Here is a 24,004-nt window from a genome sequence, read left to right on the forward strand (position 1 = left end):
TGACCGACAGCTGACCGATTCGTGATCGCAAAAAATTGCGCGCCCGTGCCGAGTGCCGTGGCCACGGCGAATCAAATTTTTACTTCGCCGAAATCGAGCCGCGTCCGACGAAAATGGAGAGAGAGAGAGAGAGAGAAAAAAAGAAGAACACCATTTCCTTTTTTCGTTAAACGATCCATCGAGCGGGCTCTTGGATATCGAGGGAGGCTCCCGATTGGCCATTTGGAATATTAGACGAGGAGAGAAATTTTCGAATTTTGCGTTTCGACGTGGAACAAAATGTGAATGCGCATCGAGTAGATTTTGTCGTAAAGAACACTTACGTGGTCTTTGTAATGGAGACTATTTTTTACTCGTTAGAAAAGAGGATTTTTTATTTATTTGTAATTAAAATTTGAATTTTTTTTTTGGTAAAATATTCTACCGTGTGGGCACTTCCCGATTTCTATGTGAGGGAGTTTACTCGTTGGAAAATAACAATCTTTGAATTATCTTGAAAATTTGAGAGCAAGGGTGTCTATTTTAAAGGGGCAGAGACTTTTGCAGAGTCTATCTTTGATTTGTAATTTGTCTGGAAGTATGGGGAAGAGAAATAATTTTTTAGTTATCTTTCTTGCGTAAATTTGAGGCGTAGAAAGTGTCTATTTTACATAAAATGGATTCTATTACAGAACTTCCCTTTCATAGAGTCCATCTTTGATTTCTAATTTGTCTGGAAGTACGAGAAGATGCACAATCTTTGAATTATCTTTCTCGTGTGAACTTAAAACGTGTAAAGTGTCTATTTTGTGTCTATTTTGCATAAAATAAACTTTTATCGCAGAAAAAAGAAAGCTAAGCATAAGTATGAGGCCCTCCTTGGGATCCAAGGTTCCATCTTCGACTTTTTCTCTACTTTCCACTGAAAATCGTACAAGAAGATACACAATTGTTGAATTATCTCTCTCGCGTAGATTTAAAACGCATAAAGTGTCTATTTTGCAATAAAATAAACCTCTATCGCAAAAAAAGAGTACCAAGCATATATATGAGGCCCTCCTTGGGATCCAAGGTTCCATCTTCGACCCTTTCTCTACATTCCACTTAAAATCGCACTACGTTCAACGCTAACAAAAAAAAAACACAAAAATACCACTTCCTTTTGCCCTAGAATATCCCAAATATCTCGAAACACAAACCGTGAAGAATTGCGAAAAAATAAAAATTCCTCGATTATTCTCCATCCCGTTAAATTCGAAGCCATAAATGCAAAACTCACTGTGTATGATATGGACTATCTCGGTGTCATTTCACGCTTCGAGACATCGAAACACACCGCATTTTAGCATCGTTGGGTAAGGATATATCTCGCGTGACAAGATGGCCGGGGTCTCTCTCTCTCCGCGACGTGACGTAATCTTTCCACACGTAGATAAATCTTCGATATGTTCGAGACGCGTACGATCGAGATACGTAAACGAACAGGTGCCGAGACGAGTAAATATCGAACGTCGGGACGCGCAGTTTGCTTTGGTCATCGACTGTGACGGATCCCCTTCGCAATAAAAGATGGCGGATCTCAGCCGGTGCGACACCGTCGATAAATCCTTTTCTTTCTCACGTCGCGCGGGCAATAGACGTTCGCCGCACGCATTGTTGTCGGTTGGTAATATTTATCACCGACCTGGCCAACAGAACAGTAGATCCTCGATGGAAACGGTTACAAGGATTTTCCTGAACGCGCGGTTACTGTATTTTCCAGTAATAAAGAACCCATTCGCAGCCGGCGTTTGCCTCGAAAAAGGAAATAAACACGGGGGAATAACACTGGCTCGAAATGAACACGGTTCTACGTTTAAAGAGCGCGCAGCACCGCCATTTGGAAATATCAAAGATTTCGAAGGATGGAGGTGACGTTGTAGCATTCTTCCCTGGTTCGAGGATCGAGAAAAGGGAAATTTTCGCTCAATTAGGGTAGTTTCGATATTCGTGTATAGAGAGGAACTAGTTGAATTATTTGGAGAGGGTAGGTATTGAATATGGAATTTTAAGTTCGTAGAATGTCTTAATAAATTTGCAACATCGACTATTGGATTGGTAAAGTTACAATTTTATATTTGGGATTTAGTCTTTTCCTTCTAAATTTTGTGCCTATTGATCAGTGGAACTTTTTGGAAGAAGATTCGAATGAACTGGTAACAACGATTAGAAAATACCTGAGGGGAAAATTTTATATTTAGAAGTTACTAATTTAGTGTCTGTTGGCCATTAGAGCTTTTCTAAAAGACGTCCAAATAAACTCACAATATCGACTATTGGATATCTAAAGTTACAATTTTATATTTGGGATTTACTCCCCTTCTTCTAAATTTTGTGCATATTGACCACATAAAATTGCCATTTTACAAGAATACCCGAATGAACTCGTAACACCGATTAGTAAATACCCGAAGTGAAGATTTTATATTTAAAATTTACTCTCTTCTCGAAATTCCATGTCGATTGGTCATTAGATCTTTTCGAAAGAACGTTCAAATAAATTGACAATATCGACTATTGGATATCCAAAGTTAAAATTTTATATTTGGGATTTAGTCCTTCTCTTCTAAATTTTGTGCCTATTGATCACTAGAACTTTTTGGAAGATGATCCAAATGAACTGGTAACACCGATTATTAAATACCTTAAGTGAAAATTTTATATTTAGAATTTCCTAATTTGGTGCCTGTTGGTCATTAGAATTTTTCGAAACAATGTCCAAATAAACTCACAATATCGACTATTGGATATCTAAAGTTAAAATTTTATATTTAAGATTTACTCCCCTTCTTTTAAATTTTGTGCCTATTGATCACTAGAACTTTTTCAAAGAAGGTCCAAATGAACTGGTAACACCGATTATTGAATACCCAAAATGAAAATATTCATATTCAAAAATTTACTCCCTTCTCCAAATTTCATAATTGATTGGCCATTAGAGCTATTCGAAAGAACGTCTAAATAAACTGACAACCCCAACTATTGAGTACTCCAAACGAAAATGTTATACATAAGATTCACACCCTTTCCCCTAAATTTTGTGCCTATTGACCACCAGCACATTTTAGAAGAATACCCGAATGAACTCGTAACATCGATTATTGAATACCCGAAGCGAAAATATTTATATTAAAAAATTTACTCCCTTCTCCAAATTTCACAATCGATTGCCAACCGGAGCTCAATAAAAAAATGTCTAAGTAAACTCACAACACCGACTATTGAGTACTCCAAACGAAAATTTCTCTCCCCTAAATTTTGTGCAGATTGACCACACCGATTATTGAATACTCGAAGTGAAAATATTCATATTCAAAATTTACTCCTTTCTCCAAATATCATAATAAATTGGTCACCGGAGCTCTATAAAGAAATATCTAAGTAAACTCACAACACCGACTATTGAATACTCCAAATGAAAATTTTATACATAAGATTCACTCCCTCTCCCCTAAATTTTGTGCAGATTGACCACACCGATTACTGAACGCCCAAAACAAAAATATTTATATACAAAATTTACCTCCTTCTCCAAATTTCACAATAAATTGGTCACCGGAGCTCTTTGTAAAAACGTCCAAGTGAACTGACAACCCCAAGAACGACTCTGCGGACCAAAAGGTGGGGGTGTAACTTAGCGAGAAATCACGGTTCGGTTCCTCGAGAATCGGAACCGGCACGGAAATGCACTCCCCGTGCTGATAAAATACGCGAAACGTCGCGGGGGCTCGCAAATCCTCGGTTTACACTGTCGGGGCATCGATCGATAACGAGACTTCCGTTTTACAATTAAGGGCCGGCCACTTTCGTGCCCTATACTTTATCGAAGTGTGCAAGTGCACCGGTATCCGGTCCGTTGGATATATATGTATATATATATACACACACAGCGTGGTGGGATGGATGGCAATAATTTTGACAACGGGGGTATCATTTCGCGATCGTGAGGAGAGTTAAAGTGGTTTCCGCTCTCCGGTACCCGTCCAACCCCCCACAGGCTACGATAGAAGGGGGGTTTAAAGGTAATAATTCTACGAGAGCTTAGCATCGCGTTCGCGTAACATCGCGTTAGCGTGGTTTATAGGCGTTCGTCGGTCGCTTTGGACCGCTGCCGCATCGCCTTGATATAAAATGGCGAATAAAATGACGTAGAACGACACCGTGGACGGGAAACTCCTAGTCGTCTATCTTTTCACGTGCATACGACTCGAGTTGTGCGGATTAAAAAATGGTTTTATGCTCTACCGAGGAACCGTATTACGGTTGTCCGGACCGATAAACAAAGCACTCGGTACGACGAGACGAACGAAGAGGGACAAACGTGTGCAATTCGCGACACCGAGGAAGAATTTCTTTTTTTTTTTTTTTTTTTGTTGAAGGGGAGGAACATTTGGGGATTTCCAGAGAAAGGGAAAAGTGTATTTTTGTGGGGGGGGGAGGGGAGGGATACATGCTCGAAGACTTCGCGAGGAAGAGAACAATTTTGTTTGTTTGTAGGGGAACACAAATTCGGGGATTTCGTGAAGAACAGAATAGTTGTTTTAATTTTGTAAGTTTTAGCATTTTATGGGAAACATTCGGGAATTTCGCGAAGTACAAAACAGTATTTTTTTTTTTTTTGGAGGTATATAACAAAAATCTGAGTTTTAGAATCTTGTAAGAAATACTAGGGGATTCCTCGAAGAATAGAACAGTATTTTTTTTTGGAGGTGTATATAAAAATATTTGTGACTTGTAGAATTTTGTAAAAAATATTTGGGGATTCCCCAAAGAATAGAGCAGTATTTTTTTGGAGATATATATAAAAAAATCTGTGACTTCTAAAATTTTGCAAAAAAATTTGGGGATTCCCCAAAGAATAAAACAGTAGATTTTTAATTCCGTAAGTTCTAGAATTTTACATGAAACAATCAAGAATTCCATAAAGTACAGAACAGTATTTCTTTTTTCTTTTTGGAGGTATATAAAAAGAATCTGAGTTTTAGAATTTTGTAAGAAACACTCGAGGATTCCGCAAAGTCCAAATCAGTATTTCTTTTTTGAGGTATATATAACAAAATTTGTGACTCATAGAATTTTGTGAAAAATATTAGGGGACTCCCCGAAGAATAGAACAATATTTTTTTTTTGGAGGTGTATATAAAAAAATTTATGACTTATAGAATTTTGCAAAAAAATATTAAGGAATTCCCCAAAGACCAAAACAGTAGATTTTTAATTCCGTAAGTTCTAAAATTGTACACGAAACATTCAAAAATTCCCCAAAGTACAGAACAGTACTTTTTTTAATGGTACGTAAAAAAAGAAAAAAAAAGTTCCTTAACTTCCAGTATTTGACAAAAAATATTCGAAGACTCCCCTCTTACCCTCCCTCCCAAAATGTCACAGCGATCGATCGCAGTGACATACCGGAAGTCGTTTACGTCAACCACTCAGTGCACGTTGCGCGGTATACTCGACCACCGGTGAACCTGCACCATGATTATAAACATTTCACGCGAAACATCTTCCTTCCACGGTCATGGAATTACGACTAAACTGACGCTCGCCTAACCCGGACCTAACCTCACTCCAAAGAAACGAAAATAGTGAAAGAAACATCCGTTGCTCGTAACGAAATTAACCGAGCGCGCTGGATGGGAACCGGCCGGGGAATAAAAATTGAAACAATAACGCGATGCACCAACGATGGCGCCTATAGTAAAAGAGGAGCCGTGGGGTGGTTATTATTGACAGAATGATCGAACGTCCGCCTCTGGTTCTCTCCCGAACAAAACGGATATTGCGTGCACCGTTGGCGCGCTTCGACGTTGTACAGGGCCTGGTTGCACGGGTTCTGAGTTTTATCTAGAAACTCGCAGAACTTGCAAACTTACGAGTTTGTTCGCGGAATTGAAGGGTAACATCGCGCCGCAACATAATTTCCAAGGTATCGGTGAACGCTCGTAACGATTCTCCAGAAACCACGGGACGAAAAAATAGAAAAAAACTATGCATCATTTGGGTCACCGTTTCGCGAACCTGTGACTTGTCTCGCGCGAGACTCGCGGTCCTGGCGCTCGCAAGAAACGTATTACGCGACAAAACAAAGGGTACGCTACGCGGTGGTATTTTATTTTGATTAAAAAACCATCCGTGGAAAAAGTTTCGCGCGTTGTTCGGGCGGAAGAACCGCGTAACTTCTCCGCGCGGTTAATTTCTGGGAAACGACGACACGGTGTGTCGCGTTGAATCCGGGGTAACCGGGATTCTCGTACGGTGGGTGGGCTCGATGGAAGAAATTAATCCGTTTTTAAACGGTATCAAACTGGTAGAGAAGAACGACAACGGAACGGGAATTTCTTTGCGTATTTTTTTTTTAAATAAACGACACCGTTGACGAATTAAAACGTATGTACGTGTCATCGAACGTGCAGGAGTTTTCGAAACGGGTGTACGTTTCGTGGAGAAGGGAACGAACTTGACTAACGGCGAATATATTTTTGCTTTGAATATTCTTTTTTTTTTTTTATACATTTGATTTGAAAACGCGACAATTCCGCGCGATTTCACGTTAAAAGTTTCTCTTTGTGGAGGGTGACTCGCGTTTGGAAAACGTCGATACGGAGTATAGTGTGATTCTACAATTTGGAAATTAGGTGTGCGTGTAAACACACGGTATTCACACTGTTGTTGTTTCTGAGTAAGTCGAAAATTCGTATTGTATCGAATTTCGACGAATATTATCGCAAGGAATACTTCGTGATGGGAAAAAAAATGGAATTTAAGAAGAGCTTTTCCAAAGCTGTCGAAAGATTCAATTTTTCCATCGCTCGTTTCTATGGATATTAAAGTTTTACGCGTTAATGGAGGCTCCCTGCGGATAACAATAATGTATTCCTGTTACTCACCACCTTTACTCGATCGATCGTTATCGAGATGGCCCGGATACCAGTAACGCAATTTCCCTCCATTTTTGTATTTTTCTCGCGGTGTAATTTCACCGGTGATGCACTTATCGGTAAGAATCGAGAGTAATCAGCCTCGAATAGGTTCTTTTTTTTTTACAACGCGATCGAAGGGCTCGCTACGTCTGTCGCCGGCCATTTTGGAGAACGCACTTCTGGATTTACGGATTGTGAGTCTTCACCGTGCGAAAGTTTCACGAAGACTGGCAGGTATTTCAAACGCAACACGCGATTATACAGAGAACTAATAAACTACTTGTTTATTGACATTTCGAGGTAAAGTTCTGACCCTGTACAATCTCGAAACCTACTTAGTTTATTACTCGTGTGTCGAATATGGAAGAAAATAACGATATGAGGAAAATTTGTGTAAATTAGTAGTCTCTCGAAAAAAAATAAATAAAAAGAAAGAATTTCACTTGTATAGCTTTTCAAAAATAGGAAAAAAGAGTTTCTGTATTTTTCAACCGAATTTAAAAATAGAAAAATAGTAACTTCTTAGTAGAAACCTACTTAGTTGCTCGGGTATCGAATATGGAATAAAATAACGATAAAAGGAAACTTGTCTGAATTAGTACAGTTTCTTGAAACAAAAAATAGATAAAAAAAAAAAGAGAGAATTTTATACAGCAGAGAATTTCACCTATGCAACTTTTCAAACCTACTTAGTAGAAACCTACTTAGTTGCTCGTGTATCGAATATACAATAAAATAACAATAGTAAAAAACTTGTCCAAATTAGTAGTCTCTTGGAAAAAATAAATATAAAAAAAAAGAGAATTTTATACAGTAAAGAATTTCACCCTTGCAGCTTTTCAAACATAGGGAAAAAGAGATTCTGTATTTTACAATTAAATTCAAAAACAAACAAAAAATAGAAACTTGTACACTTGTCAAGACGTCTAATCACAGGCCAGAAATAACGATCGTTGTGTAAATAATTAACTCCAAGGTAGGAAAATTGTTATACAAACGAAACAGGTTCGAGAAAATTGTTGCTCGGTATCCCGAATGTGTACCGAACGAACCGTGTTTCTTACGGGACCACCGTAACAGTAATCGATCCGGTTACCGTTAATTGACTCAATTATATCTAACAGGGGTGGCCGTTCGAGTAAACGTTGATCGCGGCACGCGCAGAGCACACCGATCGTCGATCGTAACGAAAATAATCGTAAATGCAAACTAAACGCCGCCAGAAATAAAATTAAGGTCCTCCTCCGCCAAGCGAGCGCTTGACCCGACGGAGTTAACGTAAACTTTAACGCTATCGGCGAAGTTCAACGAAATTAACGAGAGATTGTGCAAACGCGTCCGATTACTCGGGGGAAAGTTTCACGCTCGTAGTTGCACGGGATAAATATTTCTCGAAACGCCGGAGCGGTTTGCAATGTCTAATAATTTAAAGGCTTAAATCCAATTCGGCCCACCGCCGAACGCAACTTCGCTACCAACCCCCGCTTCGTGACTACGAACGAACGACAAATCCTTACGCATAGTAGATCCGATTATTAACCATAACGACCATGTTCGTAGCGAGAACCGTGTTCGAAAAATTGGAGAAATAAAAGATATTGTTCACGAGTTGTTCGTCGTCCGATGTAACATTTATTTGCCGTCGTCGCAAACAAAAAATGTACGATAAAGCTTTCAAGAAACTTCGATCACGGTCGAATAATTCAAAATATTCGTTAAAAATTGCAACCGGTACGGTAGGAGCTGTCCGTGACGAATTATTTGTCATCCGACGTGGCATTTGTTTGCGCCGGTGATCGAAAAAAAATTTTCAAAAACAATTTAATCACGCTCGAATAATTCAAAGTTTTGTATGGAAACTTTCCAAAAGTTACAGTCAAAAGACCGGTAAACATTTACGGAGCAAAGAAGAACGGTCTGGAAGTTTACGGTCGGGTGGAGTGTGTACTTGTTTGCGGTTGTTAGTGAATTTCGTTTAGAAGATAAAAGGAGGGGGGAGAGATACGCTGATAATTCTTCGTTTCGCGTGTTCTAACCGAGAACGAACGATACCGTGCGTTTCTCGACGAATCATGGCTACCGGTAAAATAATTATTCGATTTGTAGCGCAACTCCCGAAAAAATAAGAGACGCTGGGGAGTGAGGGGGAGGGGATAAAAGAGTAAAAAAAAAACCATGTCGTAAAGTCTTGGCCGTGTTTGAAACACCATCGCAGGTGTTTCGAACACCCACGATTTATTAACATCCGTCGATCGATACTCGTTGCAGGCGCATGATTAAGTTTTTATCGAAATCCGGGGTAGGAGGGGGTAGGGGGCGGGGCGCGCCCCGGTACCGTGTCACTCATAAATTTCGACGGAAGCGCGAGCAGAAATTCGCCGCGCGCCGTATTTACATCGTCGGCTGTGTGTGAACAAGGGATCGCGTTCGGTGCCCCCTCCCCATCCTGGTAAAAAGAAAAAGAAAAAAGAAAGGGAACAGGGGGGAGGGGGAACGATAGTACACGCGTTTCGGGAAATTTCTATTCATCGACAGCTTTTAAAGCCGATTAAAACGTTGTCTCGTAACACGCGAGCGCACCGACATTTAATTATGGAGAGTCCCGCGAATGCGTTCCCCCCGGCCCCCTCACTCGCCCCCCACTGTAACGGCGCGTGTCAGACCTCGCGCATTATTCAACGTATTTGCGTACAAAATCCGTGAATATGTTTTCGGATGAAGAAACGTCCGGATAATCCGTCGCGGGAAGGCCGGCCGAATATAATGTTTTCCGTGTGCCCCCCTCTGCCCCCCTTCACCACCTCGTCCGTTTATCGTTCCCCCCGAAAAATACAGAGACGAGTTGCGTCGGGACGCGATCGCGATCCGCTTCTCTTCCTCTTTCTTCGTCTGCTCGCGACGCGACGGCCAAAAGGAAAAATCAATCAGTGGGTGGGGGGACGATGGGGGGCGCCCCCCTTCCGCTCGATCGCGGAAACGTTCTTTTCCACGGAACGAAGAATAAATTCGCGGAACGAATTTCAGCGATGTCTTGCCGCGGGCGCGGAATATCATTTCGGCAGGGGGCGGGTGGGGAATGGGGGACAGGGGGCAGGGGGCGTAGTACGGAGTCGCGATAAAGGCGGTAGTCGTCGACGAGATGGGGGGAGGGGACGGTCGACGTTCGTTAGAGGAGCTACCTCTCTCTCTCTCTCTCTCTTTCTTTCTTTCTCCGTGTTCTTTCCGCGCGACGACATCGATACGCCCCCGTTATTACATCGAACGCTGTTACAATTTTTTCTTTTTCCCCCACTCCTCACCCCCGCGAGGTTTCGACTCGGATTGATGGGATATATATATATAAAATATATATATATTGAATGGAAAAAAAAAACTCGAGATCCAACAGCGGTCGAGGACACGGAGCGAGGGCCCGGGGCAAAGAGAGGGGGGATTTGAAGGGTGACGGGAACGGAAGAGACCATTAACGCCGATCCAAAAGATGCCTGAGCGACGTGATATTGGAAATCCTCCTTTTTACGCGAGTCCTCGTCCCGCGGGAGTGCCGAGCCACTCGATTTTTATGTCGCCCTTCCCCGTCACCGCCCCCCTCCCAACCCAATCCATCCTTCACCCCCACCACCACGGTCCTGAGCGCCTATTCTACGCGATTTTTCGTAGTAACTACCGAGAAACGGGGTAGGGTAGATACGTTTCCGGCAGATACGTTTCGCGAGCTCGCGAAGCTCGTTTCTCGCGCGCGACTATCTCGCCACGCGTGTAAACGTCCGTGAACCGAGAAACGACGAAGGGAACTCCGCGAATCGAAACGCGCTCGACCGAGACGACACTTCGAGGAGCAAGGAGTGGGGTGGTCGCCATTCACGCTCGGCGAAACGGAGATTGGCTCCTCTGGAGGGGAGTAAGACCCCGATGATCGAATTTTTGAGTCGGTGGAGGTGAATAAACGAGGGAGAAAAAAAGAAAATGGTGGATCGAACTTGACCGCTCGAGGCCACTTTCAGCGAACCCCGCTTTTTAGCAACCATTGGCTACTGACAATTCGTGTACTAAACGCGTTAAAAATACTTTTCAAAAAACACGAAACGAAACGAAGAGACAATCTTCCGACGAGGTAATTACCATTTCGAATGTTAAAAAAAAAAAAACTCACCGTGCAAATTTTTTCTTAAATTTTCTTAAGTTACATAAATCGATTCCACTCGTCCATTCGCGCAGAAAACTACCGAACCCTTGAAAACGCGATACTTGGATATCTCGTGTTCGTTCGAGATTCGAAATTGAATTATCTCCAAAACGGGGTCACGGTGAAACAAATTTCCCTCCGCGACTTCGATTTGTTTCTCAACGACCAGTTCGCTCGATATTACGCAACACCGTGCGAACCTTCGGCGAGCGACAATTCATATATTTCTTTTTTCCGCGTGACGCTGTCCGCGGTTTCGGCCACCGTACTTCCTCCCGTTCGTCCATACGTGCTTCCGCGCGGGTACTCTACCGGCCCTCGCGCGCCCGTACTGCCCCGCGGGCAACACACTTTAATTAGACTTTAATTGGACACCGCCGCGCGTGTGTGCAACTTCCGGCGCGCTCACACGCGGTTTGTCGCCCTTTGCTTCGATCCCGGTACCTCGGTTAGTGGATCGATCGGTTCGACCCCGGTTTATTGTTTCCTTCGAATTCCACGTGCCCGGCGTGGTGTTTGACTTCGTTCAGCGATGGTGGGGGACCGAAGGTTACGTCGTGCAGTTTCTCAGCGTCAAGACGCACGAACCTGGTAGAGTGGGGGGTAAGGGTGGGGGTATGGAAGGGTACACGGTTAAAGTAAAAATGTCGCGCGTTTTCTCGCGCCAGATATCGGAAGCCTCCGGAGAGTTTTATCCACCCTTTCAACGCTCGCGGTGTGTTCGGTTTTTTAAAAGCTTCGGCCCGCCGTTCGCTTCCCGACCTCCCCCTCCCCCAAGTCCTCCTTCCCCTCCCAGTACCACCACTTCGGAACAAGTTTCTCCGAAGCCTCTTTGCTCCGCAGTTTCTTTTCCCTTTCCACCGATGAGAATCTCCCTGAACGGGGCAGGATGGGTGGAGGGGGAGGGAACCAGGAGGGACGTAAATCGACGAAAATGCACCTCTCTCTCTCTCGCGCGCGCGCGCGCACACACGGTCTATCGCGCGCGCTTTCAGGCCCCGTCGGCGTTGAAACATCAAACGTCGGACCGGACCGCGAGACAAAGATCCCGCTAAAAACGGAAAAACGGGAAAAGCTGAGCCGGCGGCCAGACTGAAAGATGCATAAACACCCGGGGAACAGAGGAACAGGAAACACAGAGAGTGGAGGGGACGCGGAGAGGTAGGGGGAGGAGGAAACTCGCGCAAAAGCTTGCGTGAACCTGGTGGCAAAGCGAAACCGTCGGGGTGAGCGAAGGAGGAAGCGAGAAGAGGGTTGCGTATATGTGTGCGTGTGTATGCAAGAAGGGGGGTGGTGGGGAGGAGTGGTAGCGCAGAAGTGTCGGCGGTAAGTCGCCCGGCTCTCTTGCACTCCTCTCCGACGGTTCCTTTCCCCCTGTCTGTTTTCAAACTACGACCGTATATATACGGGAGGCCGAAGGAGCGCGCGTTTGCAAATTATGCGCAGTCTGAGGCGACTTAGGGACTTTCAGGGTTTTAATTACTCCGACGCGAGGGCCACCACCACCCCCTCTCCTTCTCTCTTTCTCTCCGTTTGGCACGTATGAGCCACGCGCGTGCGCACGCGCTCCCTCGGTTCCCCCACTCCCGCTTCGTTCCTCGGTGCGTTTCGTAGAGCCACGGATATTCCCGCGGCGTCCCGCGGTACACCTATTCCCCGCGTACTATTTCAATCCCCTACCACCGTACCCCCACCCCTCGAACGCGAAAGAGTTCCGGCTCGCGCTTTAAAGCGAAAGGGAAGCTCGATTCCCGGTTTCCTTCCATCCGATGAATCCGTACCCCCACTCCTCCCGCCGCTATAGCTCGTCCTTATGCTACTCCGGTGCGCGCGCGTACACACCACCATTTGAACGCAGAGCAGTTGGCCCGGCCCGATTCTCGTTACGACGATTGCGGCCAACAATCGCGAAAAGATTCCACGACTTCTCGGAGGGTGGAGGGGGGGCGAGAATCGCTGAAACCCGAACCTCACCGTTCGAGAGCTCTGTAAATAAGACCGATTCGAAAGGTCGAGTGCTCCGACGAAACGAACCTCGATAAAACAATGCCATCTGGTGATATTTTTATTCTTTTTTCTTTCTTTTTTTTCTTTGTTTTTGTACTTGTTCAACAATTTTTTTTTTTGCGATTCGTCGTTGAACAGGGGAGGGTTCTTCATTGCGCGATTTTGAGCTTCTTCTTTCGTTTTTCACGCAGGAAAATTCTTAGTTCTCCGAAGTAATCACAGATTTTTAGGATTTGTGTTTTTTCTTCTTTTTCACAGCTTGCGATTGGAAATTTTTCAAACGATTCGTCGTCAGAACGGAGAGGAATCTTTTTGTTTCTCGACGATTTTCTGTTTTTACTCTTTTCCTCCACAGAAATCGTTACTTTTCTAAAGTAACTACCGACTTCTAACGCTCACCACCCGAAACAATGCGATCTAGTGACATTCTCGCTCTTCTTCCCTCTTTTTCGTACACCAGCCACCTTCGAAATATTTTTAACGATTCGTCATCGTTCCAAAGGGGACGGTTCTTCGTTTGGCGACGACTCCAAGCTTCTTTTTATCCCCGTAGAAAAATCGTTAGCATTCGAAAGTAATTACCGGGTTCCATAGTTTGTCCACGATCGAAAAAAAGTATCACGGGTTTTTTTCGGATACCCATAGAAAACCTTGCCCCGAGGAAAGAGTCGAAAGCGTTTTGTTCCGTCGCTCGAAAAAACGATTCGATTCATCGTTTTCCCCAATTTTTCCCCTCCGGTTTCGTTTTGGAACGTTGAAGCAATTTTTTCCCGCCCTCTTCCGTTTAGAAGTCGGGTGTAATCCGCTTTTCTCGTTTCATCCGCTTTATTCACCATTCTCCGCTCGCGCTCGCGATCGCGCGCGCGCGCCTACGCGTGACTTAACATGCGCGCGGCTCGTTAAACAACTAATACGCGACACACATTTTTTACAGGTCACGTTCTCCCCGCTCCCCCCTCCCGTCCACCGTTATTTCCCTCGTAACGCGGCCCATTAGAAAAAGAAGAAAAAAAAAAAAAATCGTTGAGGCACTTACGAGCACGCCAGGTATCGTCTCGCATGCGCGCGCGCCTGTTCGCAACACGCTTCGTCGGGTCGCGAGCGATAAAACCGAAAAAGGGTGGGGGGAGGAGGGAAATGGAAAACACAAAACCGCCCCGACGAATAAGAAAGAGCCACGATAGCGATATCGCGACATGCAATGAACACGATTACGAATGTCGCGCTCTTGTAACCGGGGAAGGGGGAGAATAACGTTCGCTCGTAAAAACACTTCTTCCTTTTTCTACCTCGCGAACAAACCGATCGGTGAATTCGAGGCTGGTGTGATCGATTGATACGAGATTCCTTGCAATTTTTCTTACAGTCATCGATTCTCCAATTCGCGGTTTCGTAATAAATTGTTGGAACGTTAAAGCGGGGTATTCTAGCCGAACGGTCTTCTCTTCTTGTAGAATCGTCAGGTTTCATCGACTATCTTTCGTGATATTTATTTCGCAGTAGAATATTGCTGTAATTAGTTTCTATCTATTGAAATCGTGAATTTAAAATCGTGTATGTGGTGATTCGAATAATCGTGAATTGATACTGTTTCTAGTTACTCTATTTATCGTCGTTATCGGTAGAATTTAATTTTTGATAGAATTTAGAAATAAAAAAAAATTCATCGACTCGAAAACTTTCCCATCGATTTTCGCCTTATTTTTTCTTGTCGTTGTATATATCTTTCGCACTGACCTTACTTTTGCACACAGACTGTTTTTTTTTTTTGCGGAAAGAGTGTCAGTGAATATTCTCTCTCCTTTAAATAATCTAATACTTACAACGTTATTGTAACTCGAAAAATTTCTGACATTTTCTTTATAGTTTCTTATCCTTATATCTTCTCCATATACAAGGTGTCCCAATAATAACCGGTCGATTTTTGAATAAAACTGAAACTCACTAAAACTCAGTTTAATTGATCTTGATATTTTTTCTTTCACATACCCCTGAATAATTTGCACGCGTTCTTCCACCGTATACTTTCCCATGATTAATTTCCCATCTGTCTAAACGACACATGTCAAGTTTCAGATTAGTCGGTTCGACGTTTAAAAAGTAGCGGGAAATTCAAATCGACCGGTGACGATTGGGACACCCCGCACGAGAGAAACACAATCCTTTCGTTCGTACGCGAAACAATAAAGTTATTCATTCCAGCGCACAATCTATCGAAAATAATTGAAAAGAACAACTCCCTGAACAATCAAACGCATCCGTCCCCTATGAAAATATTCCCAGTAACGTACAATTACGATTCAACTCGATATTCCCGATTCTTCCCGTCAGATTACACCGTGAAAGTGTAAACAACTCTGTAAACAATCAAACTCGTCCATCTCGTATGAAAATATTTCGAGAAACGTACCATTTACGATGCAACTCGATACTCCCCGATTCTTCCCGCCAGATTACACCGCCAAAGTGTAAACGTTTCGCGTACCGTACTCCCCGGATTCAGCGCGCGAACGATCGGTGTTTAGGATCGGGATACAGCGACCGGATTACGCGGATTAATTTCGCGCAAAGCGGGTGTCTATAAATGGTTCGAGCCACGGTATCCCCGCGTTGATCCTCCCGCGTTATAATTAATCCCCGTGATCTCGACGTTGAACGTAGACACCCGTCCGTGTGTGGCGTTAAAAACCCACTGTCTCGAAATCGTGGACATCCATACGCGAACGTGCATTATTGTTTCCAAGTACCGGTGTGTGCTCCGTTCGATCTGGGTCGAATTAAAATTCGTAGCAGCCACGTAACCGGGTACGCTCGTTTCAGGTTGACCGGGAACAAAAAGACGGAAGTCTTAGAAAGACCGGTCCCTTTGTCCACGTACTTGTTAGCATAAACTCCGACGACATCCATGCCACTTTGATCTGAATCCTTAATGAACGACCACGGTCGCGAACCGGGATAATTACACGCTGTGGTGAAAAAAAAAAAAAAAAAAGAAAAGCGTTAGTCGAGCGTACACACAGACACACAACACCTAAGCGGGGCGATGGTGCACACGTAGCTAGAGGTGCGCGGCTATCGTTCCGTGGCAATTTCCACGATCCTGGGTTTCTTGTCGGGCACGTAAGCCACGATCGGAACGATCGGTCGACAGTGATGAATGTCGCGTTACCGGTGGTCCGTCCTTGCAAAAACTCCGTATTACTTCGCGGCGAACGTTCCCCGATCTGAATTTCGCGTAAATTATCGAACGCGCGTGGAAAGTGCGAAACGACGATGGATAGAATCGATGATCAATTCGGACCGAGTCCTCTTCAAATTTGACGAAACAAACTGCGAGTAATACCACTTGCAAAGAAACGGTAATCTTCACGAGAGAAAAATATCTATGGAGTGGAGAGAGGGTTTGGATTTTTCATAGAGAGTTGAAACGTTGGTCGAGCTAGAGATCGATGGATGCTCAGTCTCTGGTGGGATCTTTGTGGGATGAATAACGGATCCTGCGAGCTTGTTTATCGGAACAAGAAGGGTAAATCTATTGGAAGAGGAAAAGAAACGATTCAGATGGCCACGTTTGAACATCTTTGCTTTTTTCTACGATCGACTTATGGGAACTGCTTCGTTCCGTTAGATACACACACACATATGTCATGTCTAACCAAAATATACAAAGCATGAGCAGAGAGAGTAGCCCTATATCTTTTCAACGTTGTTTCCCATACGGTGGAGTTTGCTTCGAGCTGTTGCCCGTCTGGAGATCCGTTTACACCTGTGTGCAAAGATGGTGCGCGAGTCTCGTTAAGAGACAGGGACCATGTGTGCAGGCGGGAATTGGAAGACTGGAGACCGGAGCCAAAATCATGGAACTCGATACGAACAGAATAGCGCCGATGATCTCGAACTGGTGGCAACAGAGACGACCATGGACCCCTAGAGCAGCAGACTGGTCGCGTAGGACCGGTTAGGTGCTTCAAACATGGGGGATCTCGAGGGGTGGATCTCGGACACGTACGATAAACACGACCCTAGATTCACGGGGTCGGATAGAAGCGATTCCAGATTCGAGAGACGCGTACTCTGGAAGCGTGGAGCCGAATGGAGACGATCTTGAGTTGCTTGGAACTTACAGATGCTGGTGAAACTTATCTGGAGGAACGTATTTGGGTGTTCATTCGTGGGGATTGATACTGGCTGCGCAGGATTCGATAGAGGTGACTGTTGATTCGTCAGAAGTGACACCAGGCGCGTAGGAGTAGATAGAGGTGACTGTTGATTCGTGGATATGTACGAAAAAGATGATCTTAGTCCCAATAGAGGTAACTATGGATTCGTGGGACTCGACGATGTTTGATTTGTAGAACAGGCAGGGGTGAGAGATTCGTGGAATCTGATAGGGGCAAGTTTGAAGGCATAGGACTGCAGAGACTGCATTGTGCGCGTAGGGTCCCGATTGAAATTACCGGGGACTTGTGGAACCGGATGAGAATGACTTATAATTAGTGGGGGCTCAATGGGGATAAGTAAGAATACATATAGACTTGGTGAATAGACTATATTGTACGCGTAAGGTTCGATAGAGGGAATTTTGAACTCGTAGGGCCCAATAGAGACACGTAAGGTCCGATAGGAATGATTGGAGACTCGTGGGACCAGATGAAAGTGAATTTTAATTATTGAGGGTTCAGTAGGGATAAGTATGAACGTACAAAACTCAGCGGGTAGTCTGTACTGTATGTAGGGTCCGATAGAGGGGACTCTGAACTCGTAGGACCCGATAGAGACACGTAAGGCCCGACTGGAATGACCGGAAAGTCGTGAGACTTGATGGAAATTAACTCCAAACTCTCGAGGTCTCGATAGGAATAACTATCAACGCACAGAACTTGATAATCTACACCATACACGTAGGCCCTTATAAAAAAGAGTCCCAACCTGTAGGGCCCCATACAGACATCTTTCTACACGCGAAATTCAATAAGAATTCCACCGTGAAACAGAAATAGACTCTACATTCTTAGAACAAGATAGAGACATCTTTGAACGCGTGAAACTCGATAAAGACTTATCGGGCCCTATGGACCAAATAGATATAACTCCAGAATAGTGAGATCTCGACAGATCCAAAAGATATCAGAAACATTATGCTATTCGCGAGTCCCAAGATTCCCAAAACTTCCGGATCTCCGATATTCCAATGACTCTGAAACCCTAAGGCCCCAATAAGGCCCCCGAGTCTATCCCATCCCATCAACTGTCACGAATCCTCCAGAATCGCACCCTCATTGTATTCATCGGACTCAATATCAGCCCTATCGGGCCCCACGAATCCAAATCCGTGGATCATAAGTCCCAAAACTTGAAAGTCGTCTCTTTCCCGATTCTCCAGTGAGCTACAACCTCTGCCACGCCGCCAGTCTCGCGCAGAGCCGCAAAATTCATCCCAGATTCTCGTTGTTTCTCCCGGAACGCGATGTTCGTGCACGAGCCAAGTTAATTGCACAATTTCGGCCGTTTTTTTCGACCAAAAAAATACTCGAATTCCGAGAACGCTCGCCTCACCGACACACACGCGCGCGCGCGCGTCCGAGGGCCGGGGGAACCACCGGACCACACGCATCGGATCCGTGGATAAATATTTATGCATGCACTCGCGGCTGCACGTCACGCGCACCTCCCCCGATCCGCGCAGCGTCGAAATGGAAAAACGCGCGGAATGTAGCAGAAATTTCAGCGCCACGCTTTACGACGTTACCATCCGCGCAACCGAGCGGGATATCTTAAACAGATTGCTGACCTACGGAACTGTAAAACTGTTTCTCACCTTTTTTTTTTTTTTTTATTTTTTATCGTACACAGAAAACGAACAGGGTGGGGGTGGGGGGCGAGGAACAAGGACCCAAAGACGAGACTCGGTCTTCGATTTAATTTTCAGGTATGACGACCCGGAGGGGACAGCGTTCGAAATTCATTACGGTTTAACGGACGATAGGAAAGAAGGTGGGAGATAATTCCCTGATATTTCACGAATTATCGGGCCCGTCGATGGTTTACGATGACTTTTATTCGCGCGATTTACAACGCGTTTTCCATCGACAGCGAGCCGCGATCGGCGGAGCCGGTGCATCTGAAATATGACGAAAAATATTAGGTTTTACGAGCACCGTGGCCAACCCTACTGGCTCGTCGACAGCGAAAAGGGAAACGAAGTGGGGGGGGGGGGGGGGGTTGTGTAGCCGCGGAGAGGCAAAGTAGGAAACCGGGCGAAATTTATCGTTAGTATTTTTCTTGCGCGCGAGTGTGCGGAATCTCGAAGTTCAGGCGCGGACGTTCCAATATTTTTTCACTCCTTGGTAGCACACACCTAGCACCCCCACCCTCTTGCTGACAGACAGAACCCTTCCGGGTAACTGACGCGTAGGAACAAGCGGAAATTCGCAGTCTACCGAGGAAAATTTTTCCTATTCGTACTCCGCTCCCCTCCACGCTATTAGAAACTTTCACGACGAACGGTTAGGGTTGGGGGGTGAGGGTGTGGGGAGGAGAGAAAAAAAATCCTTACTTTAATTCCACGTGGCAGGAATATTCGGCGTCGTCGCTCGGGGAATTTATCCGCAGGGTGCAAAATTCTCGCGCGGAGAAATTGATTCGATTGATTCAGGTCGAAGACTTTGCTCGGACCGGAAGTAATTAGTATACAGTGAGACAGTTACGCGCAACGTGACGTCATTGGGTAGATCCAAGCTTTTAAACCCTGGTGATCGAAGATCGCGAAGTGTGGAAGTACTCTGGAAGAAGTTGTGTGAGACAGTGGGCGGGGTCTCACTTGTGACGCCCCAAATACCCCCACTTTCGCTACTCGGTGGCACGTGGTGATTGGACGGTACGGTGGAGCTGAGAATTCACTCAGACGAGGTGTGTAGCTTGCACTTTGACCAACTGGACTGGTGGTCCTTCCATGAGACTTCTTGTCAGAGTTTGGGTCAGGTCTGGGTTAGGTCTAGGTAGAGAGGTACTTATTTGTGACACCTCCACTTTGGCTACTCGATGGCAACTAACCACAGGTACAGGAGACTTTAGATTCTAAACTCCAGTCTTCAGAAGTTCTAAGAATGTCTACTTTTGGATCATTTTTGAAGTTCAACGTAACTGCATCAGTGAACGAAGAGTATCATGTGTAACCCTCATAAATATCTAGGCTACTTTGCCTTTAACGTCATCAAATCGAAGATCACCAACCAAGTACTACATGTACCCTTCAACAGACACCTTTATCAGGATGGTTAGACTACAAAGACCTAGACTCTCATCGTACTCGAATCATCAAAGAGGAAAGACCCTTGACTCTGGATACCAGGAGTTGCAAAGACATTCGCTCTTGACTCATTTTTGCTCCTGGAAGTTAACAACGTTTCACCGGAGCACGACCCGGGGCAATTCCATCGAGGATAAGACCATCCGCGATCGGATATCTTCGTTCAACGAACGAACTCGCGAGGATCGTAGCCTCGAAACTCGAACAAAGCCCTGTCGACGAGCGAAACGAGCAAAAACGTCACCGTATCCGCAACAAAGTCCGCGGAACAAGGTGTTCTCGAAAATATGCAGAGAACCAGACACACAACGGTCCGCCCTCCCAGGGGGATCGCGGACCGCGAGAAACTCGGCAAACAATTATAACTTCCGGTGAGAAACACCATAATATAGTCGGAGCCGCTGGCGTGCATCGTTTCGAAACGTTACACTTATGGCCCCCGTTGGTGTTACCGAGCCCTGAATTTCTGCCTTCGGAATTTCGGGTTTCGCCGTTGCGGTCGCCCGCCACCGATCCCTTTCGTCTCGTTTCTCCTCCCAACCATCACCCTCTACCCCCTCTACCATTCGCCAGACCAACCCTCGATGTCCCTCGGAGTCTCTATCTTCCTAACTTCGCCTAATTTATCTTTGTCCGGTAGGATCCACTCGATCCAGCTCTCACGCCCGGTTTATTTATTTACCCGAATCCCCCCAAAATGGAACACACGATTCCATCGTCGGGAGTCGTTCTTCTTCTCCGTGTACCACCCTACTGGTTAAATAGAGACGGTTAACCGTTGGACACCGACCTGTAAAATACGTCTACGTTTTTGCGTCCATTGCGAGGTGCGAGAGTTCCAGTCACGGAAAACGTGGAAAAGTAACGAATATTTGTAAGTTATTGTTCGATTGCGTGGATATCTACGTTTCCATAAAGCCAACCAGTAAGGCCAAAGTCGATTGAGAACAATTTATAAGCGATTACTCGACGAGTTCGTCAAAGTGGAATTAAATACACTTTGGTGTGCAACTCACCGACGAAGCAACGTCTCAACAGAGGTCACGAGCTCTCCCTGTCCGTGAACAACTCACCGATGACGCATCGACTCGACAGGAGTCACGAGCGGTTCCATCCCCACCCCTGGAATTTTTCCCACCCAACGACGACGAAACAAGCCGCGAAACACGGTCCTCGGGCACTGGGTCAACGTTCCTGAACAGAGCGCCGTGGCATCGGCGGCGTCGGCGATGTCGGTGGCTCGGTGTTTAATGGGGAGGATTCGTCTACCCGCTCCCTTTTACGCGACGAGAGTTTCGCGCGCACAGAGCGGGAGTAAATCTTTTGAAATCCATGACTCGCGGCTCCGTTTACCAAAGGCATCGTATTTTCTTCTGTCTCTGTGCGGTGCCCCTCTGCCGAAAAGGGAGCGCCGACGATTTTTTTTCGCGAGCCGCTTTGAAACATCCAAGCCGAGGGGAGAGGGAGGGAGGGAGAGGGGCGAGGTTGTTAAAAGCCACGGGAAAATGAGAGACGCGATTCCCGAAACCAAAAGCACGAAACGACGAAATAGGCGCTCCCCCACCCGGAGGGAGATTGTTTAGAGTTCAGATCGGTGCCCCGATTTTCGACGGTTTGTGAAATCGCTTAACCCTCGAGGCTTTCGAACAGTACCTTCGAGAACCTTTAAAATACCAATGATTCGAGCGACCATGGTAGATACGCGTGGGTCCAAACAGACCCGTAACTCAACCTCACGTAAATATTTCGAACGGAGATTCTGTTGTTCTATCGTACTCTACGAAAAAGCTGTACGGTATAATTGAACGATGCGTGTCTCTCTGGGTCTGAAAAGACCCACGCGGAGAGTATCAAGGCCCTCTCTTTTCCCGTTTGAAAACCTTAATCTTTCACAAATATATCAAGAAAAGATTCTACTATTTGACCGTACTTTTTACAATTCGTAAGAAGACCTATACGGTACAACTGAGGTACGTAAAAGTCCCTCCGGGTCCAAGAAGACCCACGCGTGGTTACGAATACGATTAAAACCTTCTCCACCTTACACCGGAGTTCTCGACCTCGCCCAAAACATTTCGAACGAAGATTCCACTGTTCTATCCTACCATTCGATCCTGCTCAATTAAACTACGGGTCAGAAAAGACCCACGCGTGATCACGGCAGAGGTTAGAAAATATTTACCAGCTCGAAGCGCGCGTTCGCGTCGTCGGTATCAGCTCGAGGAGAAAATAATCGAGCAATCGTCCACGTGGGGGGCTCCGAAATCCGTGGTGGTTCACCTGCGAGGCAAACAAACGGATCCGGAAACGGAAATGGGATTCGCCCTGATCGCGTGTCGACGTTCGTCCCCATCGCGAGACCAGGGACAACGATATCGTCGCGGAAGGTCCGGGGCATCGGGGTTATTGGACCCATCGAGCTTGCGTCGATGGATACGAGGAGTCGACCGACGCGTCGCGTCGGTGGTGGTGGTGGGAAGCCGCCGAGACGCCGCCGTCCGCCTGGCGCCCTTTCAGCTCGACGCGGACCACCGCGACGATCGGCCGTTGAACAGCCTCCAATTGCCGTCGAGACGGAGTCCTCGAAAACTCGACGCCGACGACGACGACGATGTCCGAGCGTCGACGCGAGGCAACGCTCCGTGAAATCGCATCTCCACGAGTGCTCGCTCGATCGATTTCGCGAGGGGGGAGGGGCAACGAGGGAGGAGAGGGGGTAGTGGAACAACGAAACGAAACGCATCGGCGAGCTTTACCCTCGGTTGAACGCGCGTTTCGAGGATGTGTCTCGACGCGGCACGTGACTCTCGCGAATCGGACTACAAAGCGGATGAAAGAGATGCGCGCTAACTATGCTCCATCGAGAGCACGATGGTTAGGAAATTAACGGGTTTGGTTGGAAATGTAGATTCATGACGGTCATTTTAGTCGACAAATTTTAGCTGATATAATTTACTTGGAACGAACGAAAATTAGAATTTAAATTCGGGAGGATTCTTAACGATTTCTTCTTAGTCATTGATATATTTGGAAGAGGTGTATATGGTGTACCATCCACCGAGAGCAATGGTTATAATTAAGGAGTTTCTTTGGAGTGTTATCAATGATTGATAAAACTTGGCTTGGAGACATAAGCTTATAGTAGTAAGCTTGTTGGAAAAATTTCTGTCGAATGTAGAGTGTAATTTATTTAGGACGAGTGAAAATTAGAATTTAAATTCGGGAGAATTTTTATTGATTTCTTCTTAGCGATGGATATATTTGTAAGAGATGTATACGGTTTAGGGTCGATTGAGAGTCCAATGATTACGAAATTAAGTCGAAATTTCGTTCGGGTATTTCGGTAAACCCCGGTATGGAGACCTATATTTATAGCAGCCATCTCGTTAGCAAAATTTGAGCCGAATGTGAAATGTAATTTGTTTAAAACGAGTGAAAATACCCATGAAGAGAAATCTCCCGATCTGTTCCCCTGTATAAAATTCAAATTAAAGGAAATTTGTATTCGTTTGCTCTTACCGAGATTAATTAGATGTACATTACTTATGCTCTATCGAGAGC

At 45.3% G+C, this 24,004-nt stretch overlaps 2 protein-coding genes across 2 annotated transcripts in view; one reads left to right on the forward strand and one right to left on the reverse strand.

The window, feature by feature from the left end:
- Window positions 1-24,004, reverse strand: part of Hiw (MYC binding protein highwire) — a 476,677-nt gene that overhangs the window by 408,437 nt on the left and 44,236 nt on the right. The gene's annotated exons all lie outside the window — the stretch shown is intronic.
- LOC143148688 (uncharacterized) overlaps window positions 1-24,004 on the forward strand; it is a 189,340-nt gene that overhangs the window by 146,741 nt on the left and 18,595 nt on the right. The gene's annotated exons all lie outside the window — the stretch shown is intronic.

Source organism: Ptiloglossa arizonensis, chromosome 6 (assembly GCF_051014685.1).
Source record: "Ptiloglossa arizonensis isolate GNS036 chromosome 6, iyPtiAriz1_principal, whole genome shotgun sequence".
Lineage (NCBI taxonomy): Eukaryota > Metazoa > Arthropoda > Insecta > Hymenoptera > Colletidae > Ptiloglossa > Ptiloglossa arizonensis.